Source organism: Vicia villosa, unplaced genomic scaffold, assembly GCF_029867415.1.
Source record: "Vicia villosa cultivar HV-30 ecotype Madison, WI unplaced genomic scaffold, Vvil1.0 ctg.001304F_1_1, whole genome shotgun sequence".
NCBI classification, from domain to species: Eukaryota; Viridiplantae; Streptophyta; class Magnoliopsida; order Fabales; family Fabaceae; genus Vicia; species Vicia villosa.
In genome coordinates this window covers 207,144-219,666 of record NW_026705567.1, presented here as the reverse complement: position 1 = coordinate 219,666, position 12,523 = coordinate 207,144, and positions in this window count along the sequence as shown.

Sequence of the window (12,523 nt, the reverse complement as noted above, 5' to 3'; positions counted from 1 at the left end):
GTTAGTGGCAAGAACAGACAAGTCACACAAGTGTCCTTAGGTTTAAAGGCTTGCGTGAAGTTCGTAGGTAAGTACCCTCCCCACTGAAGTTAAGTTGGTTCAACCTGTCCTAGAATAGTAACTGGGTTCTATGGTGCTCATATCCCTGATCTTTCTCGCGGGCATTGTCTCAACATGGCACTCGATCGGCCAGCCAAAAGCATCCCTAGAGTCCAATCTCAATGAGTGTAGCATCGAGTATCAACCGGCTTCAGTCAGGAATCCAAAGCCAGCTATCTCGCTACTTCCTATAGGCCAAAGTCAAGTTCAACTAAGGTTCTAAGGGCGAATTAGTGCTTGTGACACCACGCAGTAGCCAAATGTCTCCTCGATCATATTCAAGGGCCATCAGGACAAACCAAAGCGTCGCACTAACGGTGGCTACCAGTTCAACCATAACGATACATGTCGTACAGCCTTCCTGGTCTCATGCCACATACCTAAGGTACACTAGATCCGGGTGTAGGATCTTTCACACAGTAGAATACCCAAAACAGCCTTTAAAGATAAAGCAAACAAGTCAAACAAATTTAAAGTGATCCTAGCTCTAAGGTAACCCCTCTTTTATTCGAAAGCATCCCCAGCAGAGTCGCCAGTTCTGTAATACGGTGAACTGACTTTTTAATGAAATGTCGCGGTAAAGCAAGAGTCGCCACCGACTTTTATTTTATCCAATTTTAGGAAAGGCTAAAAGAACAGGAAAATACCTTTTAAAAGATTTTGAGTTCGGGGGGTAAATTATACAAAGGGAAGGTGTAAGGCACCCTTTGCATCCATGGTTATCCATGGGCTCTTAATTACTTAGCTCACTTGTTTGTTTGAAAAGTTTGAAGTGTCGTGTGTGAATAGTAAAAAGATTTCGTTAAGGACTTTAGCTTGTAAATAAGCGTAGCCTTGTTTTGAAATTGTTTTGGAAAGAGAGGTGTGAAAAGCATTTGATTTTTTGAATTGATTGTGAGCAAGCAATTAAGAACTACCTACCCTAAGTTTGTCTTTCGTGTTCTTTAAGTCTTTCGTTTGAAAGGATCTATCCATACCATGATAGGGCAGGAAGTCTTTCAATTGGATGTGCGGGTCATCGAGAATAATCGTTCACCACAAGACTGTCCCTACCATAAAGAGGGCAGGTAGTCTAAGGGAAGGATATAATAGTCTTTTAGGCAACATGTAAAGACTCCTTAGCATTCGAAGGGACGATCATCATTTATCGAGGCAACATCAAGGGACGAGATCATATTTATCGTAGGCAACTCGAAGGGACTATGATCTTTATATCGAGGGACCATGATGATTTTATCGAAGGCAACAGGCTAAGGAGTCCCTACACTCGAAGGGACTTAACTATTTGATTGAAATCGAAAGCAACAGGCAACAGTAAGAGGAGTTACCCTAAAGGTGTGTGTGTGGCACAATCATGTGGTTAATTCATATATTTTTATCTTGTAATTAGTGATCTATGTCCAATTCATGGTTGCACTCCCTATTTTACTAACCACAGCAATTAATATTAAAGGCAGGAAAATAAGGAGTCCTATGCTATTAGGATAAACACCTGCGGGGATGGGGAAAGGCAGAAAATAAAATAAAAAAACAATAATTAATAAAAATCCTTGAATGCCTTGATCTCGAACCCTGAAAATTAAAAATAAAATAAGGGTGAGTGTATTGACTATTCGGAGCAAACCCTATTTTGGGCAAAAGGCAAAAGGTAAAATAAAAATAATATTTATATAAAATAAAATAAGGGTGTGTAAACTTAGCTCTGAGGGAGCGTAGTCGGAGGACCTTGGCTAACCCTGAAAAATGCAGAAGAGAAAGGGGAAGAATTGGACGCGAAAATAAAAAGGCGAAAATAAAGCAAGCTATTTAAAGCAGAAATAAAAGCAAAAAATTAAAATTAAAATTTAAGCCAAAAAAGAGTTAAAGACTTAGTTTTTTAGTGAGTGAGGCGCGTTGTCGGAGAATCTTGATTAATCCTGAAAGAAAAGCACAAAGAATATAAAATGTTTTTAGTGCATGAATGCTCTACAAACCTTAATGGACTTAAGGTCTATAAACCCTGAAAAAGAAAACTTATTGTGACCTACAGGATTTATAAGGCTAAGATATAGCAAGGTTTATAAATGGATCGAGGTTAACGAACCTAAAAAAAAATTTATTTTTATACAAAAATATATTCTCGATTAAATTATCTAAAAAAAAATATATTAACTTAATTAAATAATTAATCATGTAGTAAAAACTTAACTTTCAATTAAATATAAAAAAACAAATTCTATTATTAGGAAAAAGGATTTTAAAAGAAAAGGAAAAGAATAACTAAATATAGCAAAGCATTTGAAACTAAATTAATTAAAAAAAATAAAAGGGAAGGAGACTTAGCTGGTGATTCAGTGTGATTGTACTCTGAAGGAACATGGTGCGCCTCAAATCCACATGCGTTGGATCCTGCACGTTGATGATCCGATGGTGATGAGATGAAGATGCGTGGTGGTCTTACGTGAAGGCACAACACTGAATCAGCCCAGTTTGTAAGTGTTAAAAATTGCTGTCTACAGCCAGGTTCGAACCTGGGTCTTCTTGTTTGCCCACATGATACTCTTGCCAATTGTGCTGTGCTTGTTAGTCATCCATTGAGCAGAAACAAAATAATTAATATTAATACGTAATAATAAAAAAGAAATCAAAGCAAGTCAAAGTGGGGCCCATGTTATCCGTTGCAGACGAATCAAGTGAGGGGAGAGAGGATGACGCGGTTGACCAGCCACTGGAAACAGTACACGCGTGGAGGGAGAAATTGATTTTTTTGACCAGCGAATGACAAAAGGACGTGTGGGGCCTGCGCTGCAACGTCCTGTTCATCTTCTTCTTCATTGGATACCTGCGGATTTTTTCACGATATTTGCTGCGGATTCACTTGGGGAAAATCCTTCGAATCTCACAACCTGCAAAATAAACATTATTAGAAGCAAAGAAAAACCCAGATCCACGTAAAATAGCTCCCTGAATCCAAATGTGCGATTATTTTCGTCATTTGATCGCTGTAGATACGGATCCGAAAGCCCCTCATGTTTGAGCCCTAGCCATGGTGTTGCTTCGTTCCGGTGTTCAACCTCCAAACTAATGATTCTAAACGTTTTCAAACATGATTATGAGCACACACATATGCATATAATTCATTTAAACTGCATGTAATAAGAATTTAGAATTCGAAAATATAAGCAAACCGATGATGATGGCTATGAGAGTTCTGGATCGTGAACGGCTTCAAGGATGATCGGGATAAGCTCCTTGGACCTTCAGGAAGAACATGGAACGATTGAAAGTGGCTAAAAACTACTGAGAACGATTTTTTGACGTGCCCTATTTTCTTGAGTTTTTGAAAGTTTGGAACCCTTGTGCTCTTGGCCTTTTTTCGTCCCCCTCTCATTTGATCAGGTTGAGTATATATTATGGAGCCAATTAGGTCAAACTTTGGGCTTGGATTGTTGCTTCTTAGGTTACTTGAAAATTTGAAGAAAATATAATATAATTCTTTCTATTTTGGGATATTGTCCTCATGAGCAAACCTAGCACGTTTTTGATTGATCATGCTGAATATATTTGGGATTCAATTCACCCAAAATCAAATCAAATCTTTTATTATTTTACTATTTTATTCAATTAAATCATGAATTAAACGAATTAAATCCATAAAATAATCAATAAAAATACTAAACAATTGAAAGATACTTTTCTTGGATGTGGATGGGCTTAGGATAAAGATTAGATAAAAAGAAAGCAAGCCCATTTAGAAGAAAATTGAGTTTGGGCATTATTTCTCTTTGTACACTTCTCAAAATTTGCTCAACTTTTACATCTAGCCACCTTGAGCCATTGATCCAATGATTTTCTCTTGACTGACTTAAACCCTAGTTCAGAGCTTCTGTATAGGAGAGTGCGTTTTGGAACTTTGTGTTTTGATTTGATTTTGTGTGTGGAAAATAACATGGGCAAATTTTGGGGTATGACAAGTATACTCTAGAAGACTTAGCAGTTGGCTAAGTGGAAAACCATTGTAATCTCGTGTGATTAGTGGATTAAATCCTCAGGTGAGGTAAATCACTCCAAGGGGGTGGACTGGAGTAGTTTAGTTAACAACGAACCAGGATAAAAATCATTGTGCAAATTGTTTTTATCTTACAAATTTTAAAGCTACACTTATTCAAACCCCCCCTTTCTAAGTGTTTTTCTATCCTTCAATTGGAATCAGAGCGCCGGTTCTAAGGTGCAAGCACTTAACCGTGTTTAGAAAAGATTCAGGAAGAGAAAAACGCTTCAGTAAAAGATGGCTGGTGAAATTCCAACAAACACACCTACATCTACATCTGGCTCTACTGAGCAATACAATGGAAATGGTAACAATGGTTATACTAGACCACCAGTATTTGATGGTGAAAACTTTGAATACTGGAAAGATAAACTGAAAAGTTACTTCCTTAGTCTAGATTGTGACTTATAGGATCTTCTGGTGGATGGTTACAAACATCCAGTGAATGCTACTGGCATAAGGCTTACTAGACAAGAAATGAATGATGATCAAAAGAAGCTTTTCAAAAATCATCATAAATGTAGGACTGTTTTGCTGAATGCTATCTCTCATGCTGAGTATGAGAAGACATCTAACAGGGAAACTGCCTATGATATATATGAGTCATTGAAAATGACCCATGAAGGAAATGCTCAAGTCAAGGAGACCAAAGCTCTTTCTCTAATCCAGAAATATGAAGCCTTCAAGATGGAGGACGATGAAGATATTGAGAAGATGTTCTCAAGATTTCAAACGCTAATTGCTGGATTAAGAGTTCTGGACAAAGGCTACACCAAGGCTGATCATGTAAAGAAGATCATCAGAAGCTTACCCAGAAGATGGGGTCCAATGGTGACTGCATTCAAGATTGCAAAGAATCTGAATGAGGTTTCTTTGGAAGAGCTAATCAGTGCCTTGAGAAGCCATGAGATAGAGCTGGATGCAAATGAGCCTCAGAAGAAAGGTAAGTCTATTGCATTAAAATCTAATATTAAAAAATGCATTAACGCTTTTCAGGCTGAAGAAGTAGATTCTGAAGAATCAGAATCAGAAGAAGAAGATGAACTGTCCATGATCTCCAGAAGGGTAAACCAACTCTGGAAGAGCAAACAAAGGAAGTTCAAAAGCTTCAGAAGTTCAAAGAAGTTTGAACGAGGAGAATCTTCTGGTGGCAGAAGATCTGACAAGAAGAAGGTCGTCTGCTATGAGTGCAATGAGCCTGGACACTTCAAGAATGAATGTCCAAAACTTTAGAAGGAGAATCCCAAGAAGAAGTTTCATAAGAAGAAAGGTCTTATGGCAACATGGGACGATTCTGAATCAGAATCAGACTCTGAAGGAGAGCAAGCCAACTTTGCACTGATGGCTACAGTGGATGATGGATCAAAATCTACATCAGAATCAGATTCTAAAGAGGTATTTTCTGAACTATATAGGGAAGAGTTAGTTTTCAGTTTAACTGGACTTCTGGAACTCAAGGCTCATCTTAGTATCAAATACAAAAACTGAAAAAGCAATTTGAATTTGAAATTAAGAAGCTGGAAGTGGAAAATTCTGAACTGAAGAAAAAAGTTTTAAAATTATCCAAAGATAGTGGATCTCCTTCTGAATCAGAAAAATCCACTCCTAGTCACAATCATATTCTGAAAGAATATGACTCGAGCTTCAGAAAGTTCCTATCTAGAAGTATTGGCAGAAGTCATCTTGCTTCTATGATATATGGTGTTTCTGGAAACAAAAGGTTTGGCTTTGGCTATGAGGGTGATACCTCACAAAAATTTGAACCTGTTGATGATTTGAAAATCACATACAAGCCATTGTATGATCAGTTCAAATATGGCCACTCACATGATATCAAGCTCACATCACATGCACAGAGTTTTAACACAACACACACCAAGAAGCATGTGACACAACCTAAAAGATATCATGCCGACAAACCCAAAGAATATCATGTTGTTCCTCCTGTTACTTATCACGCTAAACCCAAGTTCAATCAGAACTTGAGGAAAACTAACAAGAAAGGACCCAAGAAATTGTGGGTACCTAAGGAGAAAATAATTTCTGTTGCAGATATCCTTAGCAGCAAAGAAGGCAAAGCACAAAATGTCATGGTACCTGGACTCTGGGTGCTCGCGACACATGACGGGAAGAAGGTCTATGTTCCAAGACCTGGTGCTTAAGTCTGGTGGAGAAGTCAAGTTTGGAGGAGATCAGAAGGGCAAGATTATTGGCTCTGGAACCATAAGTATTGGTAACTCTCCTTCCATAACTAATGTACTTCTTGTAGAAGGATTAGCGCATAACTTATTGTCCATAAGTCAATTAAGTGACAATGGTTATGACATAATCTTCAATCAAAAGTCTTGCAAGGCTGTAAGTCAGAAGGATGGCTCAATCCTATTTACAGGCAAGAGAAAGAACAACATTTATAAGATTGATCTTTCAGATCTTGAGAAGCAGAAGGTGACTTGCCTTATGTCTGTTTTTGAAGAGCAATGGGTCTGGCACAGAAGATTAGGACATGCTAGTTTGAGAAAGATTTCTCAGATTAACAAACTAAATCTGGTCAGAGGTCTCCCAAATCTGAAATATAAATCAAATGCTCTTTGTGAAGCATGTTAGAAGGGCAAGTTCTCCAAACCTGCATTCAAATCTAAGAATGTTGTCTCTTCCTCAAGGCCGTTAGAACTTCTGCCCATTGATCTGTTTGGACCAGTCAAAACAGCATCTGTCAGAGGGAAGAAATATGGATTAGTCATCATAGATGATTATAGCTGCTGGACATGGGTAAAGTTCTTAAAACACAAGGATGAGTCTCATTCAGTGTTCTTTGAATTCTGCACTCAGATCCAATCTGAGAAGGAGTGCAAAATCATAAAGGTCAGAAGTGATCATGGTGGCGAATTTGAGAACAGATTCTTTGAGGAGTTCTTCAAAGAAAATGGTATTGCCCATGATTTCTCTTGCCCTAGAACTCCACAGCAAAATGGAGTTGTAGAGCGAAAGAATAGAACTCTGCAAGAAATGGCCAGAACCATGATCAATGAGACCAATATGGCTAAGCACTTCTGGGCAGAAGCAATAAACACTGCATGTTATATTCAGAATAGAATCTCTATAAGACCTATTCTAAATAAGACTCCTTATGAATTGTGGAAGAACAGAAAGCCCAACATTTCATATTTTCATCCTTTTGGATGTGTGTGTTTCATTCTGAATACTAAAGATCATCTTGGTAAGTTTGATTCTAAGGCTCAAAAATGTTTTCTTCTTGGATATTCTGAACGCTCTAAAGGCTACAGAGTATACAATACTGAAACATTGGTTGTAGAAGAATCAATCAATATCAGGTTTGATGATAAGCTTGGTCTTGAAAAGCCAAAGCAGTTTGAGAATTTTGCAGATTTTGATATTGATATATCAGAAGCAGTAGAACCAAGAAGCAAAGCATCAGAAGCTGAGACTCTCAGAAGCAAAGAATCAGAAGATCAAGTTGCTGCATCTTTAGAGAATCTCAGAATTTCTGAAGAGCCAACAATCAGAAGATCTTCTAGACTCACTTCAGCTCACTCAGAAGATGTGATCCTTGGAAAGAAAGATGATCCTATCAGAACTAGATCATTTCTAAAGAATAACAATCAGAAGCAGTGATCAGAATCAGAAGCTGAAAAGCTCTATTCAGTGTAACACAGCTGTCATCAAGAGTATTCTGATGGTGAACACGTGTATGTACGGTTGGTAAAAGCGTGAGTTAATCTGATGGGACGCCGCCCTAGGTAACTGTGTTGAATCATTTCACTTACCACGATCTCTCATCTAACGTCACTCATCATTTAATGCAATTGATTTCATTTGATTCTGTAACTGTTCATTCTCATAACTTTATTGCATTCATTTTCAAATCCGTCTCTATAAATACATTTCAAATCATAACGTTTATCTTTTTCGCTCCCATTCTCTCTTTCTTCTTGCATGCATTTTTGCAACCTTTTCAGTCTCTTCTCAAACCCTAAGCGCAAACCCAGATCTTGTTCTTCAACCTTCTGTTCTGTTTCAATGGCCGCTTCATCATCTCACAATGTTGGCTCATCTGTCCCTCTCCATCTGCAAGAAGAAGATCAGCAAATCACTCCGGTTATTACATGTTCTATTTCCAAAAAGGAGTTGGAAGTTATCTGTGAACTCATGGTAGATTTTGACAGCATCGAAGAACATGAATATCATCTTAAAGAAAATATCATTTTTCAAGGATGGACTTCATGTTTGCTGAGTTCTGTGGACCGGTCTACCCAGATCTTGTTAAGGAATTTTGGGTGCATGCAGTTGTTGCCCCTAAATCCATTCTGTCTTTTGTCCATGGGAAGTTTGTGGTCGTTACTGAGAACATTCTGAGAATGATGTTCGATCTAAGAAACCCTGAGGGTGCTTATGAAATTGATCAAAGGGCTGATTGGGATGAAGTGTTGTCTACCCTCTACACAGACGTTAAGGAGACAAAGCGTGTCAAGGACATGAAAGATCTCTACAAAATCTGGACCAAGATTCTTCTGGGGTGTTTCTATCACAGGAAAGGAACACATGCTGCATATTGCGTCAACAATGAGCAGAAATACATTCTGTATTGCATTGCCACTAAGAAGAAGGTTGATGTTATCTACATAATCTTCAATCACATGTGGAATGCTGTGAGGGATTCCAGAAATGCCTTCAGAGTAAAGAAGTGTACTATTATTCCTTTGGAAGAATCATTACAAACCTTCTGGTTCATTCCAAGATAGTTGAGGAATTGGAAGCTGAAGGTACCATCAAAGATCTGGCTGTCAAGACTGGAAGCTGCTTGAATGCCCTCACCTTGAGGAAGATGAATGTTATTGATGCTATCATCAAAACCCCTCAACCTCTTCCTGGAGCAAGAAGCAGAAGAGATCCTATTCTTGCTGACTTTGAAACCTTCTTCAGAAGTGAGGTGCCAGAAGTCAGAACTAGATATCTGAAGTCACTCAAAGAAGATGAAGGTGTAAAAGATCAAGAAAAAGGTGCTCCTGCTAAAGAAAGTCGCAGGAAAACTTCTACTTCTAGGGCTGCTGCCTCGGAAGATGTTTCAGAAGCTGCTCCTGAAGCTGCTGTGAAGAAGGAAAGAAGAACTAAGAGAAAATTTGATCATCCTTCTGATAATCAGGTGAAGGTAGTTCAGGATGTTGCTGCTGCTACTGTTAAAAAAGTTGTTCCAGAAGAAGTTATTGCTGAAGTTGTTCAGACTGTTTCAATTGAGTTTGAAAAGAATAAGAAGGAGGCTGCTGAAAAGAAGAAGAAGAAGAAGTCAAATAAAAATGTTGAAATTGTTAAAACTGTTGAGAAGAAGAAGATCAGAAAAAGGAAGTTAATATTCAATGCCTCTGATGAAGATGAGGATGTTCAAGAAGCTGTGAATCAGCAAGCAGAAGCTATGAATCAGCAAGTTAAAATCTCTCAAGGACTAACAACTCAAGCAGTTGAAGGTCAGAAGGTTGTTGTTAATGAGAAGGAAGCTCTGGAATCTGCCAGAAGGAGAGAAATCTCTCGTGGAAAGGCAAAGATTGTGGTAGAGAAGAAGAGTAAGAAGCAGAAGAAGCTTGAGGCTGTGTTCGAAGCTGTTCAGAAGGTATCCAAAGGTATACATCTCTCTGAACCTGATTCTGTTCCTACTTTACATTCAGAAGTTGCACCAATTAGCTGTTGCCCAAACCCCTAAACCAGAAAATCAACCAGATAAAGCCCCATCAGAATCACCCATAAAAGTTCATGTTCTCACACCTCCTTCTTCTCCTGTAACCAAAACCCTTACTCCTCCTCCTTCACCCATTCCAGATGTTCCCACTCTTTCTTCTCCACCCGCAACCAACCTTGTTTCTGACCAGGCCCTTGAAAACACTATTCTTGATATACCACCCCTACAAACTCTCTTTCCACCTCACACAAATATATCCACCTCTCAACCACCTCCTCGTGCAAACTTTGAACCCATTCCTTTCACCTCTCAAAACAACCCAAGTGGTTCTGATCTTCCAGATACTGCATCACATGAGCAATTGCCCCGTGATTGCAATTACACTCCCAAGCCTCGTCCTGAAGCTGAAATGGTAGTGTTAGATTCTGAGAACGAAGCAGGATAATCTTTTAGGTTGGATAGAGAACCTCAACCCTATTCTGTCCTTAACCATGTCTCTCCAATAACCAAAATAAAATCCCGCCAAGAATACCCTATTGGTGTAATTTTTGAATTGGTAAAGAGGAATCTCAGAAGAGTCCTTGATACTCTCAGAATCGTTGAAAGTGCTGGCCTGAATGACATTGCTATGCGAAAGTTCTGGAGAATCTTCCGAAGAAAAGCTGATGCTTGCTTTGAAGAACTTCAGGAAGTTTGTGTAGAAGCTGCTCCACGGCCTTGTGGAATTCTGAGAAGCTATGAAGATTTTTGGTTCGCTCGTCTCGGAGGTAGATATATCTTTGAAGAAAAGAGGTTTGTGGATGAGCTGGAAGAAGCAAGAATTGCTGCTGCAATGGAAGCTAACCCTTGCAGGGAGATTGTGGTCTGGAGACCTCAATATCTTGTTCTGATTGGAGACTTCAGGACTCTTTTTGAATTTCTGAGGGAAAAACCTTCTGAGGAAGACCCAAGCTTGGTCATTCCAGAAGTTGCTGATCCTCCAGAAGTTGAAGGTCCTTCTGCTCCTAGGAATCTGGCTGTCATTCTTCAGACTCTTGAGAATGGAGATTCTGAGGTTCCTGCTGCAGAGTATGGAGATGCTTCTATGAGAGAAGCAGATGCTGAAGATCATGTTGCTGAAACCATTCCTGTTGAGGAAAATCCTGCAAATGATCTGATCATGGAAGCTGCGGATCAGAATGCCATCCCTCTGAAAAGAAGTTGTGAAGCTTCTTCTGATGAACCTTCTCGTCTCGCAAGGACTCTGGAAGTGATTCAGAAGAACCAGGATGAGCAGAGATCGATCAACGCTGAATTTCGTGCTTTCATGGAAAGGCAGAATGAGAACAACAATGGGATTCATGATATGCTGGCCAAGATCATGTCAAAACTAAGGTCATCTTAGTCATTGAGTCTTATATTGTTTTCTTTTGTTTTGCTGCATCTGTTTTTCTATGCATCTTCCCTTGCCCTCTTGTACTTCTGACAATCTTTTTCCTGTGCTATCAATGAAATTATCCTTTTCTTCTAGTGTTTGTCTTGTTTTTTCATCTGAATCTTTTATGTTTTTGATGTTATGACAAAAAGGGGGAGAAAACTGTGATAAATGATCTGATTTATTTTATCAGTTGCTGGGAGAAAGGCTCCACATTTCTAACAGAACTTGCAAAGTTCTATGTCTTTGAGTGTTGTTTTGCAGGAATTGAAGATCCTCTTTAAAGCTCAACATGAGAAGCAAAGACATGGGGAAAAGCAATTCTATAAAGAATCAAGCTCATGGAAATTGAAGCAAGCTGAGTGCTATAAAGCTTCAAGATCAGAAGCAAGAAGGAAGAATGTTCTGATATTCTGATGATAGAATATGCTTTCATTCTTATTCCTTATATGTTCTGATGCATGTTTTTAGTTACAAAATATGCTTTGCAACATTATGTTTGTGTGCTCTGATACATAATTATATGTTCTGATACATATTTTATGTTCTGATTCATTCATGCTGACGTTTGTCGTTTAGTTTGTTCCGTAACATTTCAGGATGTAAAGAAGCTCTGATGATGCTCTGGTACATTCAACAATGTTCTGATACAATCTAGCATGCAATGACTCAAGAAGAAATTCAAGCTCTGAAGCTGTCCAATGGAAGCAAGAATCAGAAGCTATGAATATTCTGAAGATCTAGGAAATTCAAGTTCTGAAAGCTGTCCTATGGAAGCAAGAATCAGAAGCTGTGAATGTTCTGAAGATCTAAGCATATGTGAACGTCTCAACTGAAATACTCAGGGAAGTCTTTTATTTATAAAATTCTTCTAGTATTTATTTCAGGGGGAGATTATTTATCTCAGGGGGAGATTGTTAATCTCAGGGGGAGACATATTCACACACTATGTTTATATGCTTATGCTATAGCTGTGTAATTGTCTTTAGCCGTCTGATTTTCTGATCGCAAATTCATATCATTTATGTATGTTTTTGTCATCATCAAAAAGGGGGAGATTGTTAGAACAAGATTTGTTCTGATCAATATTCTTAGTTTTGATGATAACAAGCATATGAATTTTGTATGAGATAATGTGGTACTCTAATACTATGCAATTTCCATTTCAGGAATTATATAAAGAGTATGCACAGAATCAGCGCAAGAAGCACTGACTCAGAAGGTTCAGCATGCAACATCAGAACATGGTCTGGCAAGACATCAGAAGATGGTCAAGCTGAATCAGAACATG